General features: G+C 41.4%; 1 protein-coding gene across 1 annotated transcript in view; it reads left to right on the top strand.

Annotated features, from left to right (window-relative positions):
• The first annotated feature begins 286 nt into the window (after positions 1-286).
• The window catches only part of LOC118390672 (basal cell adhesion molecule-like), a 123175-nt gene continuing 112195 nt past the window's right edge, over positions 287-11266 (top strand). Inside the window, exons 1-2 of the mRNA XM_052494722.1 lie at positions 287-689; positions 2602-2735. The gene's annotated coding sequence lies outside the window, so the exon portion shown is untranslated. The remainder of the gene's footprint in view (positions 690-2601; positions 2736-11266) is intronic.

An 11266-nucleotide genomic window follows, 5' to 3' on the forward strand; every position in this document is an offset into this window, starting at 1 on the left:
GCACATATGGTCTTGCGTCATCCGGGTTAGGGAGGGCTTGGCCGGTAGGGATGTCCTTGTCTCTTTGCGCGCGACTCCTGTGGCGGGCCGGGCGCAGTGTGCGCTAACCAAGGTTGCCAGGTGCACGGTGTTTCCTCCGACACATTGGTGCGGCTGGCTTCCGGGTTGGATGCTCGCTGTGTTAAGAAGCAGTGCGGCTTGGTTGGGTTGTGTATCGGAGGACGCATGACTTTCAACCTTCGTCTCTCCCGAGCCCGTACGGGAGTTGTAGTGATGAGACAAGATAGTAGCTACTAAAACAATTGGATACCACGAAATTGGGGAGAAAAAGGGGTAAAATTCAAACAAACAAAAAAAGGTCAAGATATTATCCCTAGAGTTGGTTTACTAGGATCTATTTCTTTAAATATGACTTTTTAGCTAATCAGGTAGAACAAAAATAATGAGTTAGAGACCAAAACAGCAGTACTAGCAGAACACACGAGAAGACTGTTTACTAACCAAACCCGTATGTCCAAGATTTTGTGTCCAACAGGTGAATTAAAGGAGAAGGTGATTCACTCAATCCAACCAGGAGACTGAGAAGAATAGACTGGAAGCAGCCCTGATGGGAAGGCCCATAAACCACCGCCTTTGCTATTAGAATAGCTGAGAGAGTCACTTGGGTCCACGTTACCCACTGCAAGAAGGTATGTACACATATGAGCATGGCTGACCACACACAGAGTTAGGAGAAGAACCAAGTACCAATAGGGTCCGGGGGTTACCTCCTTAACGAAGATTTCCTATCCTGACCGTTCATCACTGTGTGTGCTCCTAGAAGTGTGAGTATGGGGTGGTACCTTGCAGACAGACTAAGGGCAGGAGAGGGTTGGCGGTTTTAGGGACTCTGAGCTGCATCATATTCATTAAGTACCACCGCATATGTTCAATTGGTCGGATTATCAGAATATTGTTCATTTTTCTGATGTTCCCAGAATCTCTATGTTAACCAAGAGTTTTGCAAATGTAACATCAGTAGAGTAGAGAGAGGAAAAGGGGGGGGGGGAGAGGTATTTATGACTGTCATAAACCCCCAGGCCAACGTCATGACACCCTGTTTTGTCTACAATATCTAACACATCTCTAAGACTGTTTCTTTATAAGAGGCAGAGACTAGAACAGAAATGTGGAACAATATTAAACCTTATAATGCATATATATTGTTAATCTGTGGTCCAGGACCCTGTAAATGTAGTGAGAGAGGGTCATATAGCCCTCCCATTCTATTAATACAGCATAAGCATAATCAATTATTATAATACATCAATCATTTGGTGCAGCCCCTATCATGACCCCAAGGTGAATCCCATCAGAACTCTAGAGCTCTGTCAGAGTGACCATCGAGTTCTTGGTGACCTCACTGACTAAGGCCCTTCTCTCCCGATTGTTCAGTTTGGCCGGGCGACCAGCTCTAGGAAGTGTCTTGGTGGTTTCAAACTTCTTCCATTGAATATAGATGGAGGCCACTGTGTTCTTGGGGACCTTCAATGTTGCAGAAGGTTTTTGGTACCTTCCCCAGATCTGTGCATCGACACAAACCTGTCTCTGACCTCTACGGACAATTAATTTGACCTCATGGCTTGGTTTTTGCTCTGACATTCACTGTGGGACCTTATATAGACAGGTGTTTGCCTTTCCAAATCATGTCAAATCATTTGAATTGACCACAGGTGGACTCCAATCAAGTTATAGAAACATCTCAAGGGTGATCAATGGAAACAGGATACACCTGAGCACAATTTTGAGTGTCATAGCGAAGGGTCTGAGTACTTGTGTAAATATGGTATTTCAGTTTTTATTTTTAATACATTAATAAATAATACATTTGTCTTTATGGGGTATGTTTTTTTTCTCGCTTTGTCATTATGGGGTATTGTGTGTAGATTGCTGAGGAAGATTTTTTATGTAATCCATTTTAGAATAAGGCTGTAACGTAACAAAATGTCAAGGGGTATGAATACTTTCCGAAGACACTGTAAGACATCTAACAGGGTTTGTTTCCAACGTTTGACTATATTTTACATTTTTAGTCATATAGCAGACACTCTTAACCAGAACGACTTACAGGAAAGATGAGTGTTAAGTGCCTTGCTCAAGGGCACATGGACCAGATTTGTCACCTCGTCGGCTTGGGTATTCGAACCAGCAACATTTCGGTTACTGGCCCAATGCTCTAACTGCTAGGCTACCTGCTGCACAGACGCCATAATGGGACAGATGACATGTTGCGATCTCTATACATATTATGCACATTGCATTGATGACAGAGTATTCTGCTAACAGGACCCTTGTTAGACTGGGCCACTTCATTTCTAGCCCGTATATAAAGACTTTCTCCGTTCTGACATGTCTTTGTCCCTCCACTTACTTTGTACCTTCTCTCTCGACTATCTCTGACCCCTCTCTTTCCTTCTTCTAACGCGGCCCCCACGCTCTCTTTCTTTCTCTCCCTCTTTCTCTGTATTCAGCTGGTGGGCCAGCCAGGAGGCATGGTGTGCGTCAGAAGAGTGTAATCTGTTCTTTCTCTATTCCATTTCCATTTCAATCCCTCGTTCACAGCTGGAACCAGGGCACTTTGCATGCAGATGAGCTGAGGAGATGACTCTCTTGGAAAGCAGAAGCAGACACAAGGAGGGGCACGAGATGAAGAGGAGGATGAAGAGGAGGAAGAAGAGAAAGACGAGGAGGAGAGGGTGAGTGGCAGGGCCAAGGGGGTGACCCTGTCCTGACAGGAAGATTATGTCATTGTGTAAATTTACTCAATGCTCATTGATTACAGTATTTTCCCTCTACAAAGAGGATTTGGTTCCATGGTTCCCGCCACACACCGCCTCACAGATTGAGATGTACTGTAAGGTCTATACAGTGTGGCTGCAGTCATCAGTGCTTTGTCATCATATATACTGACAGTGATGATTAATGACCACGGGTTCATGTGTCAGGGCATGACATAACAGCTAGGCCACTGTTGCTGACAGTGAGGAAGTGAGTGAGACATGAGTGGTGTTTGGGGTGAATGGGGAGGTGTATGCGGGTGGTTTGAGGTGACTTGGAGCACAAAGAGTTGGACTGTTACACAGTACATACACATACATGCACTCACTCACTCACGCACACACACACCAACACACACACACACACACACACACACACACACACACACACACACACACACACACACACACACACACACACACACACACACACACACACACACACACACACACACACACACACACACACACACACACACACACACACACACACACACACACACACACACACACACACATTCTGCTGTTAGTTGATTATACTAACATGTATTGATTTGGACTGTCAAAACCAGAAGTGTACGTTACTCTGACCTGAAGAGGGGGTGACCCTGTCCTAAAGGGGGGACCCTGTCCTAAAGAGGGGGTGACCATGCATAACCCTGACCAGCAAACTCTTTTCATGTCTTTTTATTTTTTTCATTTACATTATCTCTCTGTCCTTATGATCCTTCTCTCTCTCTTTCCCTCTGTCATTCTCTCCGTCATTCTCTCTCTGGTATAATGGCCGCAGTGACTCAGCAGTGAGGGAAGAAGGACCGTGACTCACGCACAATGACATGGGTGTTGGAGAGTAGGCATAATACAACTCTTTGTGGTCCGAAAGGGAGGGGGGGTTTAATGTGTGTGTGTGTTGTGTGCATGTATCTGTGGCTGTCAGCTGTAAGTGAAAGCCCAGCTCTAACATTGTGGAGCAGTCTGGCATTGGGCATCCCAGTCAGTCAAGGTTATAGAGGCTAGCAGACTCTCTGACTGGCTGGCGTGTGCTCGGCTGCCAAGGAAAGCTAGGCGGGTAGCTAACGTGCCCGTTTATCACACCGCTGTGGCAGACCACGTGCGCCGGCCATCACATTATAGCTGATTCACCCAGTTTTGTAGATTCTGTATACTAAATGTCTGCACTGTTCCTTTTAATTTAGAAACAAGAACTGCAGTAGGGAAGGGTTAGGCTAAACCTTTCATTTAGAAACAAGAACTGTAATAGGGAAGGGTTAGGCTAAACCTTTCATTTAGAAACAAGAACTGTAATAGTGAAGGGTTAGGCTAAACCTTTCATTTAGAAACAAGAACTGTAATAGGGAAGGGTTAGGCTAAACCTTTCATTTAGAAACAAGAACTGTAATAGTGAAGGGTTAGGCTAAACCTTTCATTTAGAAACAAGAACTGTAATAGTGAAGGGTTAGGCTAAACCTTTCATTTAGAAACACGAACTGTAATAGTGAAGGGTTAGGCTAAACCTTTCATTTAGAAACAAGAACTGTAATAGTGAAGGGTTAGGCTAAACCTTTCATTTAGAAACAAGAACTGTAATAGTGAAGGGTTAGGCTAAACCTTTCATTTAGAAACACGAACTGTAATAGTGAAGGGTTAGGCTAAACCTTTCATTTAGAAACAAGAACTGTAATAGTGAAGGGTTAGGCTAAACCTTTCATTTAGAAACACGAACTGTAATAGTGAAGGGTTAGGCTAAACCTTTCATTTAGAAACAAGAACTGTAATAGGGAAGGGTTAGGCTAAACCTTTCATTTAGAAACAAGAACTGTAATAGTGAAGGGTTAGGCTAAACCTTTCATTTAGAAACAAGAACTGTAATAGTGAAGGGTTAGGCTAAACCTTTCATTTAGAAACAAGAACTGCAGTAGGGAAGGGTTAGGCTAAACCTTTCATTTAGAAACAAGAACTGTAATAGGGAAGGGTTAGGCTAAACCTTTCATTTAGAAACAAGAACTGTAATAGTGAAGGGTTAGGCTAAACCTTTCATTTAGAAACAAGAACTGTAATAGTGAAGGGTTAGGCTAAACCTTTCATTTAGAAACAAGAACTGCAGTAGGGAAGGGTTAGGCTAAACCTTTCATTTAGAAACAAGAACTGTAATAGTGAAGGGTTAGGCTAAACCTTTCATTTAGAAACAAGAACTGTAGTAGGGAAGGGTTAGCCTAAACCTTTCATTTAGAAACAAGAACTGCAGTAGGGAAGGGTTAGGATAAACCTTTCATTTAGAAACAAGAACTGTAGTAGGGAAGGGTTAGGCTAAACCTTTCATTTAGAAACAAGAACTGTAATAGGGAAGGGTTAGCCTAAACCTTTCATTTAGAAACAAGAACTGTAGTAGGGAAGGGTTAGGCTAAACCTTTCATTTAGAAACAAGAACTGCAGTAGGGAAGGGTTAGGCTAAACCTTTCATTTAGAAACAAGAACTGTAATAGGGAAGGGTTAGGCTAAACCTTTCATTTAGAAACAAGAACTGTAATAGTGAAGGGTTAGGCTAAACCTTTCATTTAGAAACAAGAACTGTAATAGTGAAGGGTTAGGCTAAACCTTTCATTTAGAAACAAGAACTGTAATGGTGAAGGGTTAGGCTAAACCTTTCATTTAGAAACAAGAACTGTAGTAGTGAAGGGTTAGGCTAAACCTTTCATTTAGAAACAAGAACTGTAATAGTGAAGGGTTAGGCTAAACCTTTCATTTAGAAACAAGAACTGTAATAGGGAAGGGTTAGGCTAAACCTTTCATTTAGAAACAAGAACTGCAGTAGGGAAGGGTTAGGCTAAACCTTTCATTTAGAAACAAGAACTGTAATAGGGAAGGGTTAGGCTAAACCTTTCATTTAGAAACAAGAACTGTAATAGTGAAGGGTTAGGCTAAACCTTTCATTTAGAAACAAGAACTGTAATAGTGAAGGGTTAGGCTAAACCTTTCATTTAGAAACAAGAACTGTAATAGTGAAGGGTTAGCCTAAACCTTTCATTTAGAAACAAGAACTGCAGTAGGGAAGGGTTAGGCTAAACCTTTCATTTAGAAACAAGAACTGTAGTAGGGAAGGGTTAGGCTAAACCTTTCATTTAGAAACAAGAACTGTAATAGGGAAGGGTTAGGCTAAACCTTTCATTTAGAAACAAGAACTGTAATAGTGAAGGGTTAGGCTAAACCTTTAATTTAGAAACAAGAACTGTAGTAGGGAAGGGTTAGCCTAAACCTTTCATTTAGAAACAAGAACTGTAGTAGGGAAGGGTTAGGCTAAACCTTTCATTTAGAAACAAGAACTGTAGTAGGGAAGGGTTAGGATAAACCTTTCATTTAGAAACAAGAACTGTAATAGGGAAGGGTTAGGATAAACCTTTCATTTAGAAACAAGAACTGTAATAGGGAAGGGTTAGGATAAACCTTTCATTTAGAAACAAGAACTGTAATAGGGAAGGGTTAGGATAAACCTTTCATTTAGAACCAAGAACTGTAATAGGGAAGGGTTAGGATAAACCTTTCATTTAGAAACAAGAACTGTAATAGGGAAGGGTTAGGCTAAACCTTTCATTTAGAAACAAGAACTGTAGTAGGGAAGGGTTAGGCTAAACCTTTCATTTAGAAACAAGAACTGTAATAGGGAAGGGTTAGGCTCAACCTTTCATTTAGAAACAAGAACTGTAATAGGGAAGGGTTAGGCTAAACCTTTCATTTAGAAACAAGAACTGTAATAGGGAAGGGTTAGGCTAAACCTTTCATTTAGAAACAAGAACTGTAATAGTGAAGGGTTAGGCTAAACCTTTCATTTAGAAACAAGAACTGTAATAGGGAAGGGTTAGGCTAAACCTTTCATTTAGAAACAAGAACTGTAATAGTGAAGGGTTAGGCTAAACCTTTCATTTAGAAACAAGAACTGTAATAGTGAAGGGTTAGGCTAAACCTTTCATTTAGAAACAAGAACTGTAATAGTGAAGGGTTAGGCTAAACCTTTCATTTAGAAACAAGAACTGTAATAGTGAAGGGTTAGGCTAAACCTTTCATTTAGAAACAAGAACTGTAATAGTGAAGGGTTAGGCTAAACCTTTCATTTAGAAACAAGAACTGTAGTAGGGAAGGGTTAGGCTAAACCTTTCATTTAGAAACAAGAACTGTAATAGTGAAGGGTTAGGCTAAACCTTTCATTTAGAAACAAGAACTGTAATAGGGAAGGGTTAGGCTAAACCTTTCATTTAGAAACAAGAACTGTAATAGTGAAGGGTTAGGCTAAACCTGTCATTTAGAAACAAGAACTGTAGTAGGGAAGGGTTAGGCTAAACCTTTCATTTAGAAACAAGAACTGCAGTAGGGAAGGGTTAGGCTAAACCTTTCATTTAGAAACAAGAACTGTAATAGTGAAGGGTTAGGCTAAACCTTTCATTTAGAAACAAGAACTGCAGTAGGGAAGGGTTAGGCTAAACCTTTCATTTAGAAACAAGAACTGTAATAGGGAAGGGTTAGGCTAAACCTTTCATTTAGAAACAAGAACTGTAATAGTGAAGGGTTAGGCTAAACCTTTCATTTAGAAACAAGAACTGTAGTAGGGAAGGGTTAGGCTAAACCTTTCATTTAGAAACAAGAACTGTAATAGTGAAGGGTTAGGCTAAACCTTTCATTTAGAAACAAGAACTGTAGTAGGGAAGGGTTAGGCTAAACCTTTCATTTAGAAACAAGAACTGTAGTAGGGAAGGGTTAGGCTAAACCTTTCATTTAGAAACAAGAACTGTAATAGGGAAGGGTTAGGCTAAACCTTTCATTTAGAAACAAGAACTGTATTAGTGAAGGGTTAGGCTAAACCTTTCATTTAGAAACAAGAACTGTAATAGTGAAGGGTTAGGCTAAACCTTTCATTTAGAAACAAGAACTGTAGTAGGGAAGGGTTAGGCTAAACCTTTCATTTAGAAACAAGAACTGTAATAGTGAAGGGTTAGGCTAAACCTTTCATTTAGAAACAAGAACTGTAATAGTGAAGGGTTAGGCTAAACCTTTCATTTAGAAACAAGAACTGTAATAGGGAAGGGTTAGGCTAAACCTTTCATTTAGAAACAAGAACTGTAATAGTGAAGGGTTAGGCTAAACCTTTCATTTAGAAACAAGAACTGTAGTAGGGAAGGGTTAGCCTAAACCTGTCATTTAGAAACAAGAACTGTAGTAGGGAAGGGTTAGGCTAAACCTTTCATTTAGAAACAAGAACTGCAGTAGGGAAGGGTTAGGCTAAACCTTTCATTTAGAAACAAGAACTGTAATAGTGAAGGGTTAGGCTAAACCTTTCATTTAGAAACAAGAACTGTAATAGGGAAGGGTTAGGCTAAACCTTTCATTTAGAAACAAGAACTGTAATAGGGAAGGGTTAGGCTAAACCTTTCATTTAGAAACAAGAACTGCAGTAGGGAAGGGTTAGGCTAAACCTTTCATTTAGAAACAAGAACTGCAGTAGGGAAGGGTTAGGCTAAACCTTTCATTTAGAAACAAGAACTGTAATAGGGAAGGGTTAGGCTAAACCTTTCATTTAGAAACAAGAACTGTAATAGGGAAGGGTTAGGCTAAACCTTTCATTTAGAAACAAGAACTGCAGTAGGGAAGGGTTAGGCTAAACCTTTCATTTAGAAACAAGAACTGTAATAGGGAAGGGTTAGGCTAAACCTTTCATTTAGAAACAAGAACTGCAGTAGGGAAGGGTTAGGCTAAACCTTTCATTTAGAAACAAGAACTGCAGTAGGGAAGGGTTAGGCTAAACCTTTCATTTAGAAACAAGAACTGTAATAGGGAAGGGTTAGGCTAAACCTTTCATTTAGAAACAAGAACTGTAATAGTGAAGGGTTAGGCTAAACCTTTCATTTAGAAACAAGAACTGTAATAGGGAAGGGTTAGGCTAAACCTTTCATTTAGAAACAAGAACTGTAATAGGAAGGGTTAGGCTAAACCTTTCATTTAGAAACAAGAACTGTAGTAGGGAAGGGTTAGGATAAACCTTTCATTTAGAAACAAGAACTGTAGTAGGGAAGGGTTAGGCTAAACCTTTCATTTAGAAACAAGAACTGTAGTAGGGAAGGGTTAGGATAAACCTTTCATTTAGAAACAAGAACTGTAGTAGGGAAGGGTTAGGCTAAACCTTTCATTTAGAAACAAGAACTGTAGTAGGGAAGGGTTAGGCTAAACCTTTCATTTAGAAACAAGAACTGTAGTAGGGAAGGGTTAGGATAAACCTTTCATTTAGAAACAAGAACTGTAGTAGGGAAGGGTTAGGCTAAACCTTTCATTTAGAAACAAGAACTGTAATAGTGAAGGGTTAGGCTAAACCTTTCATTTAGAAACAAGAACTGTAATAGTGAAGGGTTAGGCTAAACCTTTCATTTAGAAACAAGAACTGTAGTAGGGAAGGGTTAGGCTAAACCTTTCATTTAGAAACAAGAACTGTAATAGTGAAGGGTTAGGCTAAACCTTTCATTTAGAAACAAGAACTGTAGTAGGGAAGGGTTAGGCTAAACCTTTCATTTAGAAACAAGAACTGTAGTAGGGAAGGGTTAGGCTAAACCTTTCATTTAGAAACAAGAACTGTAGTAGGGAAGGGTTAGGATAAACCTTTCATTTAGAAACAAGAACTGTAGTAGGGAAGGGTTAGGCTAAACCTTTCATTTAGAAACAAGAACTGTAGTAGGGAAGGGTTAGGCTAAACCTTTCATTTAGAAACAAGAACTGTAATAGTGAAGGGTTACGCTAAACCTTTCATTTAGAAACAAGAACTGTAATAGTGAAGGGTTAGGCTAAACCTTTCATTTAGAAACAAGAACTGTAATAGTGAAGGGTTAGGCTAAACCTTTCATTTAGAAACACGAACTGTAATAGGGAAGGGTTAGGATAAACCTTTCATTTAGAAACAAGAACTGTAATAGGGAAGGGTTAGGCTAAACCTTTCATTTAGAAACAAGAACTGTATTAGTGAAGGGTTAGGCTAAACCTTTCATTTAGAAACAAGAACTGCAGTAGGGAAGGGTTAGGCTAAACCTTTCATTTAGAAACAAGAACTGTAGTAGGGAAGGGTTAGGCTAAACCTTTCATTTAGAAACAAGAACTGTAATAGGGAAGGGTTAGGCTAAACCTTTCATTTAGAAACAAGAACTGTAATAGGGAAGGGTTAGGCTAAACCTTTCATTTAGAAACAAGAACTGTAATAGGGAAGGGTTAGGCTAAACCTTTCATTTAGAAGTAAAAAGTGGACAATAACTGTATTTTAGGAGAAGCAAGAAGTGGCGATTAGACTTTTGTGATGCATGGTCACCCCCTCTTTAGGACAGGGTCACCCCGTCTTCAGGACAGGGTCACCACCTCTTTAGGACAGGGTAATCCCCTCTTTAGGACAGGGTAATCCCCTCTTTAGGACAGGGTAACCCCCTCTTCAGGACAGGGTCACCACCTCTTTAGGACAGGGTAATCCCCTCTTTAGGACAGGGTAACCCCCTCTTTAGGACAGGGTAACCCCCTCTTCAGGACAGGGTCACCACCTCTTTAGGACAGGGTCACCCCCTCTTTAGGACAGGGTAACCCCCTCTTCAGGACAGGGTCACCCCCTCTTTACGACAGGGTCACCCAATCTTTAGGACAGGGTCACCCCCTATTTAGGACAGGGTAATCCCCTCTTTAGGACAGGGTAATCCCCTCTTTAGGACAGGGTAATCCCCTCTTTAGGACAGGGTAACCCCCTCTTTAGGACAGGGTAATCCCCTCTTTAGGACAGGGTCACCCCCTCTTTACGACAGGGTCACCCGATCTTTAGGACAGGGTCACCCCCTATTTAGGACAGGGTAATCCCCTCTTTAGGACAGGGTCACCCCCTCTTTACGACAGGGTCACCCAATCTTTAGGACAGGGTCACCCCCTCTTCAGGACAGGGTCACCCCCTCTTTAGGACAGGGTAATCCCCTCTTTAGGACAGGGTCACTCCTTCTTTACGACAGGGTCACCCAATCTTTAGGACAGGGTCACCCCCTATTTAGGACAGGGTAATCCCCTCTTTAGGATAGGGTAATCCCCTCTTTAGGACAGGGTCACCCCCTCTTTAGGTCAGGGTAATCCCCTCTTTAGGACAGGGTCACCCCCTCTTTAGGACAGGGTCATCCCCCCTTTAGAACAGGGTAACGTACACTTCTGGTGTTGACAGTCGAAATCAATACATGTCATTATAATCAATTGACAGCAGATGGTATGTCTAGGCACGGGCTAGGAGGCAGAAGTTGGGACAGAAGTCTAGAAGTGTGTATGCGCCCATGTGTGTGTGTGTGTGTGTGCGTGCGTGCGTGCGTGCGTGCGTGTGTCTCAGTGTGTGTGTCTCAGTGTGTGTGTGTGTCTCAGTGTGCGTGTGTGTCTGGGTCAATCTGTCTCAGGGGAGCCTGGGCCCC

This window comes from Oncorhynchus keta, chromosome 34, assembly GCF_023373465.1.
Source record: "Oncorhynchus keta strain PuntledgeMale-10-30-2019 chromosome 34, Oket_V2, whole genome shotgun sequence".
Classification (NCBI taxonomy): domain Eukaryota; kingdom Metazoa; phylum Chordata; class Actinopteri; order Salmoniformes; family Salmonidae; genus Oncorhynchus; species Oncorhynchus keta.